This window comes from Ovis aries, chromosome 3, assembly GCF_016772045.2.
Source record: "Ovis aries strain OAR_USU_Benz2616 breed Rambouillet chromosome 3, ARS-UI_Ramb_v3.0, whole genome shotgun sequence".
In the NCBI taxonomy this organism is placed as follows: domain Eukaryota; kingdom Metazoa; phylum Chordata; class Mammalia; order Artiodactyla; family Bovidae; genus Ovis; species Ovis aries.
Genome location: NC_056056.1, coordinates 179076997 through 179090144, shown reverse-complemented (window position 1 = coordinate 179090144; position 13148 = coordinate 179076997).

The following is a 13148-nucleotide window of genomic DNA, read 5'->3' as shown; positions in this document are numbered from 1 at the left end:
ACAAACTGTAGACCTAGATGGCAGAAGCAACTGATCATCTGACTACTGGGTCTGTGCTCTTTCCACTACCCTGCACTGCTAGCTGATTAATTCTGCACTCACTCCCAGCATTTTCTCCCTTGACTAGTCAATCTAGAGTACAGCTAGCTGTTTTAATGTGATCCTGTTTTAGCCAATGAGGTATAAGTGGATATTTGCTGGGGGTGAGGTGAAGCTTCCAAGAAAGCTTTTGCTTTCGTGGTAAAAAGGACTAGATAGACTTGTCTTTCATCCTGCCTGGAATGTGGGCATGATGCCTGGAGCTGTAGCAACCATTTTATAACCATGAGGGAACAGAAAGTAGAATTGCAGAGATAGCCCTGATATCACTGAGCTAATGAATAGATTCTGACAGCCCCTTGTTTGTTTGTGTTAGTCAGATGTCCTGTTACCAGGAGCAAAAAGCATTCCTAACCCCCGTTTCTCTTGTTGAGCCCATTATGGAGGTGAAGGCATTGAGATCTCCAGATAGGAGGAAGGGCCTGTGTGGATGGTGGGGAACAAGGAAATGCTGGCTGCTCTTATGGAGCACTAACCCTTGGATCTAGCCATGTTTAGACATAGCTTTCAGTTCTCAGTGGCCTCTGGGGCTTCATTCCAGCCAATGACTAAGGGCTCAGAGCCAGTTACCGGTTAATAATACTGCAGGATGATGTTTACAGGCACTCCCTGATGCATAGCCGTCTATGGATATATAGTATTATTATTATTCTTAACCCTCCCCTGGCCCCCCTGAACCTCCAGGAGCCAATGAAAATGAACCATTCCATCTGTCTGAGAGACAGAGCGAGAAAGGTAATTTTGATTCAATTCTTGGCTTCTCTGAAATGTGCCTGTATATTGCTCAGGGGTGGGAGGGGGAGGGGTCATAGAGCTAGAAGATTCTCATGGATGGAGGGGAGAAAAATGGCAGCAGGAAGGCGCATCGCTCTCCATTTAAAGGGCCATTTTCTGTGTGACACCTTAGAAATTATTTCAAATGTAACCTTTTAAAATGGATTGTATTATTTATTTGGCCACACTGTGCAGCATGTGGGATCCTAGTTCCCCAACCAGGGATGGAACCTGGGCCCCCTGCATAGGAAGTGTGGAGTCTTAACCACTGGACTGCCAGGGAGGTTGGTCAGATATAATCTTGAATATAATCAACAGCCACGCTTCTGCCTACCTCTCGGTGCTCCACCTGCTCCCTCACTGACCTTCGAAGGAAAAGGTCTCAGGTAAGTCTACCCTTCCACTGATTCCTCTAGAATGGCTAAAAGGAATTATGGGTTAAATGATTGCTCAACTTTAATGAAGGTAAATCTGTGTTGACCATCGAAAAGAGACAGAGTAAGTTTGGCTTCTGTGGCTCAGAATATCTCCTCTACCCGCAAATGCAATGAATTAGCAATAAATAAGCCAGTTGTGTGTGTGGGTAGCACTGACTTTATTTCGTGTATCTGGCTATTATCTGGGAGCAGAGACTCTGCCTTACTTATTTCCACAAGATATGAGCTGTCTAATTGTGATGACGTGATGGATGCTGATATCACATTTCCTGGGTTCCAACACTGATTCCACCAATGCCACTTAGCTGTGTGACCTTAGGCATGTTAATTTACCTCTCTGTGCCCCAGCTTCTTATCTGTAAACTGGGGGTGATAGTAATACCTACCTCCTGGGGTGGTTGTGAAGCTAAGGGAAAAGAGTAGGTGTGAAGCTCTTAGCTATCGTTCTGAATGTGCTAGCAGTCTCACAGTGCCTGGAACAAGGCCAGGTGCGGTTAGCACAGAGCAAGAATCACCGCAGTGCAAGTGGTGGGCACGCACTTGCTTGCTGATCATGGGTATCAGATGCTGCACTTCGCAGGCACTGTGAATGCGGAGGAAAACCCAAGACACACGATCCCTCCTCCATGCAAGTTATATGCATTTACATTCTCATGGGGAGACAAGACAGGAAACTAACAAAACCATCATCTACAGTAAAATGTTATGAAGGGATGAGAGAGATGCTCTGAGGAGAAGTCATGTGGCCTGGGAAGTAGGGCATTATGGGAAGAACTGTTTTAGGCAGAATGGTCAAAGGAGATCTCTTCACGGAGGTTGCCTTGGTAGAGACCCAAGAGGTGGACGGGAATGGGCCATACTCCTCACTGGATTGGAGGGTTTAGGCAGGCATCCAGCTCTCATGGGATTTCTGTTTTGGTGAGAGAGTCAGATGTGACATCTAGACCTACAAGCAAGCGTGACAAGAGTTGTCACAGGAAAAATGAGGGGCGCTCTGAGGACACCACCTATCCAAGTGTCAGTGACAGAAATCCCTCTTAACTGGATTAATGAAAGGAGGCACCTTCTAACTCAGGCACGTTAGAGGTCGGGGTATGTTGGCTTCAGACATGGCTGAATCCAGGTGTCTAGTGGTGGCTTTAGGACAAAGTGATTTGGTTGTACATATCTTTGTGTGTATATCTATATTCTTTTTTGATTCTTTTTTCCATTATAGTTTGGTACAAGACATTGAATATAGTTTCCTGTGCTGTACAATAAATCCTTGTTGTGTTCCTATTTTATATTTAGTAGTGTGTATCTGTTAATCTCATTTTCTTTCTCCCCCTACCTTCCCTTGGATAACTGTAAGTTTGACTTCTATTTCTATAAATCTGTTTCTGTTTGGTAAATAAGTTCCTTTGTGTCATATTTTAGATTTACATATAAGTGATGTCATATAAATTTGTCTTTCTCTGTCTGACTTCACTTAGTATGATAATCTTTAGGTCTGTCCATGTTGCTGCAAATGACATTATTTCGTTTTTTATGACTAGTAATATTCCATTATGTATATTGGGTTGACCAAAAAGTTCATTTTTGGTTTTTTTTCCCCCCATAATATGGCTCTAGTAGCACTTTAATCTCATTTGAAACTAGTCTTTAACTTCATTTGAAACAATTTTGTTAGATTGTATTGTGACAGTTGTCATATTAGTGTGCATTTAAAAACTTATCAAAACTGGTGAATTTTTGTGTAGCCATTTTAATATTGAAGATGGAAGGAAAAGAACAACATTTTCAGCATATTATGCTTTATGATTTCAAGAAAGGTAAAAAATTGCACCCCTTGTGGCTCAGCTGATAAAGCATCCACCTGCAATGCGGGAGACCTGGGTTTGATTCCTGGGTTGGGAAGATACCCTGGAGAAGGGAACAGCTACCCACTCCAGTATTCCGGCCTGGAGAATTCCATGGACTGTATAGTCCCTGGGGTCTCAAAGAGTCAGACATGACTAAGCAACTTCCACTTTCACTTTCAAAATGCAACTGAAACGCAAAAAAGAAAAGATTGTGCCGTGTTGGAGAAGGTGCTGTGACTAACAGAACTTGTCAAAAGTGGTTTGCAAAGTTTCAGGCTGAAGATTTCTCACGGGACTAGATTTCTCCAAGGTCAGGTAGACTAGATGAAATTGATAGCAATCAAATTGAGACAGTAATTGAGAACAATCAACGTTAGACCACGTGGGAAATAGCTCACATACTCAAAATACCCACATCAAGCATTGAAAATTATTTGCACCAGCTTGGTTATGTTAATCACTTTGATGTTTGGGTTTCACATAAGTTAAGGGGGAAAAAAACCTTGACCATATTTCCACATGCAATTCTCTACTTAAACGGAACAAAAATGTTCCATTTTTAAAACAAATTGTGACAGGTGATGAAAAGTGGATGTTGTACAGTGATGTGGAATGGAAGAGATCTTGGGACAAGTGACATGAACCACCACCAACCATACCACAAAGAAAGTCTTCATCCAAAGAAGGTGGTGGTGTATTTATGGTGGGACTGGAAGGGAGTCTTCCATTATGAGCAAGTCCTCTGTTGTAACCAAGACTTCATGCTTTTTTGATGACCAGCAAAACCTGGTACAGCTGGACTGGGAAGCCCTGACTCACCTGCTGTATTCACCAGATACTGCACCTTCGGATTTCCCTTCATTTTGGTCTTTACAAAATTCTCTTAATGGAAAAATTTCAATTCCCTGGAAGAGTGTAAAAGACATCTGGGAAAATTCTTTGCTCAAAAAGAAAAAGTTTTGGGAAGTTGGAATTATGAAGTTGCCCTAAAATGGCAGAAGGCAGTAGAACAGAACAGTGAGTATTTTGTTCAATGAAGTTTTTGGTGAAAATGAAAAATGAGTCTTTTATTTTTACTTGAAAATGGAAAGAACTTTTGGGTCAACCCTACACACCCCCACACACCCATACGCACACACATATATGTTACTGTTGTTCAGTCGCCAAGTCATGTCTGACTCTTTGCAACCCCATGAACTGCAGCACACCAGATCTCCCCGTCTCTCACTGTCTCCTGGAGTTTGCCCAAGTTCATGTCCATTGAATTGGTGATGCCATCCAGCCATCTCATCCTCTGTCACCCCTTTCTCCTTCTGCTTTCAATCTTTCCCAGCATCAGGGTCTTTTCCAATGAGTTGGCTCTTCCCATCAGGTGGTCAAGGCATCCATTCATCTGTTGATGGACACCTAGGTTGTTTCCTTGTCTTAGTTATTGTAAATAGTGCTGCTGTGAACACTGGGGCACATGTATCTCTTCAAATTTGAGTTTTCTCCAGAAGACAGAGTAACTACTGAGCAACAGAGCCAGTGTTTGAACTTGCCGCCTGCCTCTGGTATGCAGCACAGCCTCCCAGGCTTTTAATTAGAAAACTGTGTATTTGCATCCCAGCTTTGCACATGTTCACTGTGCACCTGGACACGTTGTTTCGTATCTCCGAGCCTTAGTCCTTTCACCTGTAAAATGGGTTAACAGCTACAACCTTCAGGAGGACTGCTGTGAGTATCATGGCTGAAGAGGCTGTTAGCAAAGTTCCATAAAATTATTCAACTTCCACCACTGCCTTTGTGATAGGCCTCAAAGAGCTGAGACAGTTGAGAAATTGGCCCCGGTGCCAAGCCTTAATGTCTTCACATTGACCGTTGCTCATAACAGATTGATTTGTTCCTGTTGCTCTGAAGAGAAAAACCAGCTCTGGAGGGGATTGGCCTTGGGGAGGACGGGAGCCGGGTTCTGGGTGTGCGTCTTAGCCTCAAGGGTAGTATTTCCCAGAAGTTTTCTCTGAAGAACCTGCCCACAGACTAGCCATTTCCCTTGTCATAAATAAAGGTGGCCCCACCGGCTCTGTGGTTGGAAGGAAATACCAATAACACGACTAATTATGGAAGCTGCATAACACATCGTTAGTTAGTGATTATGACTTTGTCAAGCGCCTGTTAATTTTTATGTAAGAATCACTCAGTGTGTGACAGGGACATATGAGCTTGTCATCTGGCTTTCCTTTCTGGTGGGGGAGAGAGATCATGAATGTTTAGGTTAGTAATGTGTCGGGTTGAAGGATGAGGCGGCAGAGCAGGGGGGTGGAGCAAGAGGAAGGGAAGGGTGGGGGAGGACTTGAGAGAGGAAGACAGCAGAGGAGCCTGTGGCGGGACAGGTAATGTCATGCTTGGAGAGATGCCCAGGGAGGAGCCAGGAGCTGGCCTCGGAAGGTGAATGCTGTCAGATGGGCCACCCCCTTCTATCCCAGAACCCGAGTTTGCATGGGGTGTTGACACATTTTCCTAATAAGATGGCTTTATCATTCTACAGCCTCCCCAGAGATTCCTGGCATGTCTCATCTTGCTTCAATAAATTATTAATTTGGTCTAATTAGGTTCATCCAGCAGCTGGGAGGCAGGTTGAGCTAATTCGGGCTTCCTGTGTGGGTCTGCATGGATGCTTGGCTCCGTGGAGAAGGTGGTTGGAGTAGAAGGCTCTTGGAGGGTTTGGGGAAGGGGGAGATAAAGTTTCCTGTCATTTCATCTGCTTCTGTGACTATTTCTTTTCAGGCACCTGACAACTGAGAAACAAGTGCTAAAAACCTTGGTCTTTCCTGGGACACCTGGATCCTTAATTTTGGCAGCAGAGTTGCTTAGGTCAGGAGGACATGGTTTGAAAAAGTGGATTCTGTCAAGGTGTCTTCCAGCCTGGTGTTCAAGGAGCTCCACAGTCAGGCATGTATCCACCAAGTTCATTGCCTCGGAGTTCCAGACTGTCAAAGACAGCTTCAGCTGATGGTCTTTAAAGCAAGACAGGTCCAGCTTCAAAATGTGGCTCCACTTCACGTAGCCCTTTGAATTCAGAAAGTTATGTCAACTCTCTCTGTGGCCTTTATCACACTGAGATAATAATGACCGGCCCTTGCACTCACTGTCAAGATGAATGCAGTTGATCAATGCCTGGAAACTTCCTAGGATGGTGTCTGGCATTGTGTTCAGTAAGTGGTAGCCATGAAGTTCATGGGAGAAGCAGGGCAGAAACAGTTACAGCTGCTTTATGTACAGGGATATGAAAATTCACGGATTTACTTAGGACAGATGAGACAAAATCTCTATCCATTGTTCTTCCAGCCCCATCAGGTCAACCTCTCAAGTTTGACATTGGCATTTAACTATTTATCTTTTTAGATAAATTTTATGTTTTCATAGGCGATGAAAACAATGTGCTTCCGAGCCCTGATTATGTTTTAATGGTACTCAAATCCCCCTGACACTTCTCCTCAAGTAATAAGGTTTCAAGATTTAACTTGCTTTGGGGAAAACAAAACCATCTTCACGGTGCTTCAAGTGCTGCTGCTGTTTCTAAGCAGCAGTACCGGAATCCATCTCACCTTCCCCTGAGCCCTGGAACCCGGGTGGGAACTCAGGCAGTACTTCTAGGCTGGGTCTTTGGTGGTTCTCTCTGGGTTTGTCTCCCAGGCTGGGCTTTAAGCAAATGGAAGAGATGCTTCCTCCCCCAGGTTAGGGGCTGTGACTAGGAGCTCTATGTCTTATATCAGGGCCCCAGCTCAGTGTATGGCATCTCATGGCATTTCTAAAAAGTCTTGGTGGGTAAAGAAAAGATGCTTAATGACAGAGCTGCAGTGGCTGTCATTTAATCGTTCCTCAGGGTTCAGAAGGCCCGAGAGCACCTCAAGGTCATCCATTTAAATCAATCAGCACACATAATAAATTTCACTCACTATTGCACTGCTTCTGTGCCCACGTGCCAGCTCACATAATCAGGGGATCAGATACTCCCTTGTTGACAGGCAGGAGACCAAGGGCAGAAGAAGAAAACTTGGGCAAGGTCACCTGTATTTAACTCTTCCCTCTCCACGACCCTCTTCATTACAACATTGTTGACTCTCTGATTATATATATGCATGCGTGCTCAGTCCTTCAGTCGTGTTTGCAGCGCTATGGAGCCTAGCCCGCCAGGCTCCCCTGTGCATGGGATTTCCCAGGCAAGAATACTGGAGAGGGTTACCATTTTCCTCTCTGACTAGATATAGATATAGATATAGATATAGATAGATATAGATATAGATATAACAGATGATCTGTGTATGTATGTATACATATGTGTGTATCTTTTCTCTACCACTTTATGCCAAGATTGCTGCAGCCCCTCCTCACTGATCTTCCTGCCTTTGTCTCTTCCATTTCAGGCTAGTTAGCTTCACAGAAAGAAAGATTCTTCTGAAAGAGGGTTTCTTTGTCTTATTCCATTTCTTTTTTTTTTTTATTGAAAATACACCTGAGATATAACCTTGTGTAAATTTGAGGCATACAGCATGTCAATTTGATATATTTTATATTGTAGTATGACTGTAGTGATAATTAGCACCTCTATCTTGTTTCATAACTATCATTTCTTTTTAGTGGTTGGTTATTCTATTTCTTAAAAGAAGCTACTGTGACTTTTTCCTACTGCTTGTCCAAGGAAAGAAAATTTATGCAAACTTGCTCAAGAAGAGTGTATGGGCATGTGGGTAGGGAGAGGCTACAAAATTTGTCTGAGTGCTTAATACATGGTACTATAACCATTTGTGCTGTTGTTGATATTATTACTTATATTTTTTATTAATATTAATCTCTAATAGAATTCTAGGGTAACAAACAAATCAGTGCAGCAGTATCTCAAGGGAATTGGAACTGAGACTCAACAAAAGTGTTACTTTTTCTAGGAAATGTTCCTGACACCCCAATACTTTAAATGCATTCCCCAAGTGGCCCACAAATCCAAAACAGTCAAGAACCATTACCCCAGTTCTTATTAATTTTGTCCTTGAATCAAGTCAGGCATCAGGGAGCTATGGATTTGGACTTTATTGTTTTGGCCCTTGTAGAATTGGTTTCATATAGGCCTTCATTGACAGACATTATAAAAAAGCAGGGCAAAAACAGGTTCTTGGGTTTGTTACAGGAATATCCAGAAACTGGTGTCCATTACCTCTATACTTTCCCCTTTACTGGGGACAAACTTCTCTCAGGTCTCTGCGCCATGGAAAGCTGTCATTGTTTCGCTGGTTTGTATCTGATGCTTTGGACACTGGGAATTTGCAATAATGTCCATGTTTCCCTCTTTGCTTTTGCTGCTAGGAATCTCAGAGTTACCTCTCCAGCTGACCTCTGGCAAGGATTTTTGGATGCATTTTTTGTGCTAATATCACTTCATCTTTTGTTATTCTCTACCTATTTTCCTTTTGCTTTGATTTCATGATAAATCTGTTTTACTATATGCATCCCTGTAACCCACATTGATTCTTTTGGATATCAAGTAGTGTATCAGTGAACAAGTATTCCTCCCTGTCCTTGTCCTCCTCATCCTGACCCCAAAGCCTGCATGAGAACAGAAAACCCCTAGAGGTTGCCAGGCAGAACCCATTCCCAGATCCCATATAGTTAAATTTTTAACCTACTGTTAAAATCTCAGTCTTTTAACTTGAGAATTTAGTCCATTCATATAAATTATAATTTATATATTTAGACTCATTTCTGACATCCAATTTTGATTTTTTTATGCATTGCACTTTTTCTAGCCTTTTCCCCTTTCCTTTCATATTTTCTTTTGCCTTGATTGAGACATTTTTAGCCTTATTTCATTTTTGCCTCTGTGTTGAGAAGTTGTGCTAAACCCATGTTTCTATTTTTTGTGGTTTCCCTAGAAATATATATGATAATAATATTAATATTATATGTTATAATAAAGCAACATACATAATCGGGGCTTCCTTGGTGGCTCAGATGGTACAGAATCTGCCTGCAATGCAGGAGTCCTGGATTTGATCCTTGGGTCAGGAAGATCCCCTGGAGAAGGGAATGGCTACTCACTCTAGTATTCTTGCCTGGAGAATTCCATGGACAGAGGAACCTGGTGGTCGTGGGATTGCAAAGAGTTAGACACTACTGAGAGACTAACAGACACACACGTTATAATTATATAAAACATACTGAAATAACATATAAGAATATAACACATACAAATGGAAAATATTATATGTTGCATATAAACATATATGACAATGTCCTAAAATTAGTATCTTTACTTTCCTCCTGAACAAAGCCAGGTTCTGAGAATGCTTTATTATTATCTGCCTCCAGGCTTATTTCTCATTGTTCAGTGTTTTAATTCTTTTATTTTTTTAACCTCATATACTGGTCATTATTGTGAGTGTTTCATTAAATCAGTTTTTATTTAAATTTATCCACACATTTACCATTTATTTATTCCTGTTTCTTCTTTCATGTGAAACGTTCTCTGGGACCATTTTCCTTCCCTGTGGAGATATGCATATCCTTTAAGAGTTCCCTTTGTGAAAGTCTGTTGGTTAATAACCACTTCTTTCTCTCCTCTCCTACTATCCTCCTTCCACAAATGCCTTTATGTCACCTTGGTGCAGAATTCTAGGTTGATGATTCTTTTTAGCACTTTGAAGATGTTAATTCACTTTCTGTTGGTATGAAGTCAGCTGTCTTCTGTTGTTGCTATGAAGTCAGTTGTCAGTCTTATTATTTCTTTGTAGGTAGCAGATTCCTTTCTCTGATTTATTTGAAGATGTCCTATTTAATCCTTTCACTGGACAGATATTTATTGACGGTTGTTATGTGCTTGGTGCTCCTTCCTGTCATGGAGCCTTGAATCTTGAATCTTTGGCATCCTGAAATTTGCCTTTAATGTACCAAGATAGGAATTTCTTTTCGATTTATCTTGCTTGGAACTTTCTTGGGTTCCTTGACTTTTTCATTTCATGTCTTTCATCAGTTCTGGCAAAATCTTAGTTTAGTCTTTTTATCTCTGTAAATACAGTGTATTCATTATTTTCTCTCTCACTTTGAATTCTAATTAGACATTGTTGGATATTTCATTCTGTCCTCTGTTTCTCTTCACTTTTCCTACCTTTATTTTTATCTCATGGGCATTTTAAATACTTTTTAAAAAGTTATTTTCTCTTTAGATAATTTTCACCTTAGCTGGTTCTAATTTAATCTGTCCACTGAATTTTACATTTTAATTGTATTTTTAGTTCTGTAATTCTGGTTTAAACATATGCCTGGTAATCTTGATTGTTTCTTATTTTTCTGTCATACTTTAAGTTCCCTCTAATCTTTGCCTTGCACTGATGGCCCACTGTCTTGGTTACTGTAGCTGTATGGTAAACCTTGGAATCACGTAGTGAAAGTTCTTTAACTTTCTTTCTCAAGACTTTTCTGGCCTTCTTAGGTCTCTTACATGTTCCTTTGTTTTAGAGTCAGCTTATCAGTCTCTTCAAAAAGACTTGTGGGGGCTTCCCTGGTGGCTCAGTAGTAAAGAATCCACCTGCTAATGTAGGTTAGATTGTATGATCTAACGGGTTAGATCCCTGGTCCAGGAAGATCCCACGCGCCACAGAGCAACTAAGCTCATGTGCCACAGCTACTGAGCCCATGGTCTAGAACCTGTGTGCCGCAAGAGAAGCACTGCAATGAGGAGGCGGCAGACCACAGCTAGACAGCAGCCCCTGCTCGCCACAACTGTAGACCAGCCCACACAGCACCGAAGACCCAGCACAGCCAAAAATAAAGAATAAAATTAATCTTGGTATTTTAATCAAGATTGCGCTGAATGATACATAAATTTGAAGAGAATGGACAGAGTATCTCCCCATTTATTTAGATCTTTAATTTTTAATAGAGTGGTCTTGCATGTTTTTTTGTTGTTGTTGTTAGAGTCATTATTTGGTAATTTTTAATGCTATTTTTAATTAGGTTGTTTTAAAAAATTTAATCTTTCAACTGTTCCGTTCTGGTATATAGAAATACAATTAGTTTTTATGTGTTGTTTAGTTGCTAAATTGTCTTTTGCAACCCCATGGACTGTGGCCTGCCAGTCCTGTCCATGGGATTTGCCAGGCAAGAATATTGGAGTGGGTTGCCATTTCCTTCTCCAGGGAATCTTCCCAACCCAGGGATCCAACCTGAGTCTCCTGCACTGCAGGTAGATTCTTTACCACTGAGTCACCTGGGACCCAATTTTTATGTGCCAGCTGTATATTCTGTGAACTTGCTAAATTGACCTATTAGTCTTCGTGTTTTTGTAGAGTCCTTAGAGTTTTCTATGTAAACAATTTTTCATTAGGGAATAAAGATATCTTTATTTTCCCTTTATAATATTTATGCTGTTGTTTCATTTTTATCACTTTATTGCACTGGTAAGACTTCCTGTATCATGCTAAATAGAAGTAGTAAGAAAATACATCTTTGACTTCTTCCAGATTTTAGGGAGATTCAGTGTTTCACTATTAAGAAGGACATTGTATGTGTGTTCACACTCAGTCACTTCAGTCCTGTTCAACTCTTTGTGACCCTATGAACTGTAGCCCTCCAGGCTCCTTTGTCTGTGGGATTCTCCAGTCAAGAATACTGGAGTGGGTTGCCCTGCTTTCCTCCAGGGGATCTTCCCAACCCAGGGATCAAACCCAGTTCTCTCGCACTGAAGGCAGATTCTTTACGGTCTGAGCCACCAGGGAAGATATTTCATAGTTGTTCTTTATTGGATTGAGGAAGCACCTTCCTAGTTCTAGTTTTCTGAGAATTTAAAACACGAATTGGAACCAAGTTTTGTCAAAAGCCCTGTTTTTTTTTTTTCTTCTTTCATCTTTTGCCATGAGTGTGTGACTTTTATCCTTTATCCTGTTTATGTCCTTATTTATTTTTGACTGTGCTGGGTCCTCGTTGTTGTGAGTGGGCTTTCTCTAGTTGTGGTGAGCAGGGGCTACTTCTAGTTGTGTAGGGGCTTCCCATCGCTTCTGTTACTGCAGAGCACGGGCTCTAGAGCGAGCAGGCTTCAGGAACTGTGGTGCACCAGCTTAGCTGCCCCACGGTATGTGGACTCTTCCTGGACCAGGGATTGAATGTGTGTCCCCTGCATTGGCAGGTGGATTCTTAACCAGTGGATCACCAGGGAACTCCTATTCTTTATTATTTTAGTGTGATGAATTACATTGCTTTCTTTTTTTATATTAAACCAAGATTCAGATTCACAGAATAAATACCATTTGGCCATGATGTATTATATTTTCACTGTATCACCAATTCAATTTGCTAATATTTAATTAAGGGATTTTTGCATCTGTGTTCAGAAGGAGTACTAGCCTGTAATTGTCTTCTCTTATATCTTTTTCGGTTTTTGTTATTGAATTTTGACTGGCCTCATAAAATGAGTTGCAAAGTGTTTCCTCGCCCTGTGGTGCCCCTATCCTCTCCAGATACCCTCTCAGGAATGAAGGGATCATTTTTCCAGCTTCTGGGAAGAGTGCCTATTGGTGACTCAGCCTCAGGAATTATCTCTGTACCCAACGACTAGGTTGATGTAGGACCACAAAGATCTGGATCCCACTTCGGTTTTGAATAGCTTTAAAGAGGCTGAAACCTGTCACAACCCCATCATTGTTCAATGCCTTCTGTTTAGTCTTTCTTCTTTTGCTCCATCATAGATGTTGTTCCTCAGAGCATCTTCTCCCAAACCGCTTCAGTAAAACTCTATCCTAAAGTCTATTTCTTGAGCACCTCAATCTATGACAGAGTTTATGTAAAGCTGGTTTTATTTATTTCTTAGATGTTACAATTCATTAAGCCATCTTGACCTGGACTTTTCCTTATGAAACAGTTTTGATTAAGAATTCATTTTCTCCCATAGATATGGGGCTATTCAAACTTCCTAGTTTTCTTGTGTTGTTTTCAGTGAGTTGTATTTTTCAAGGGATTTGTTCACTTTGCC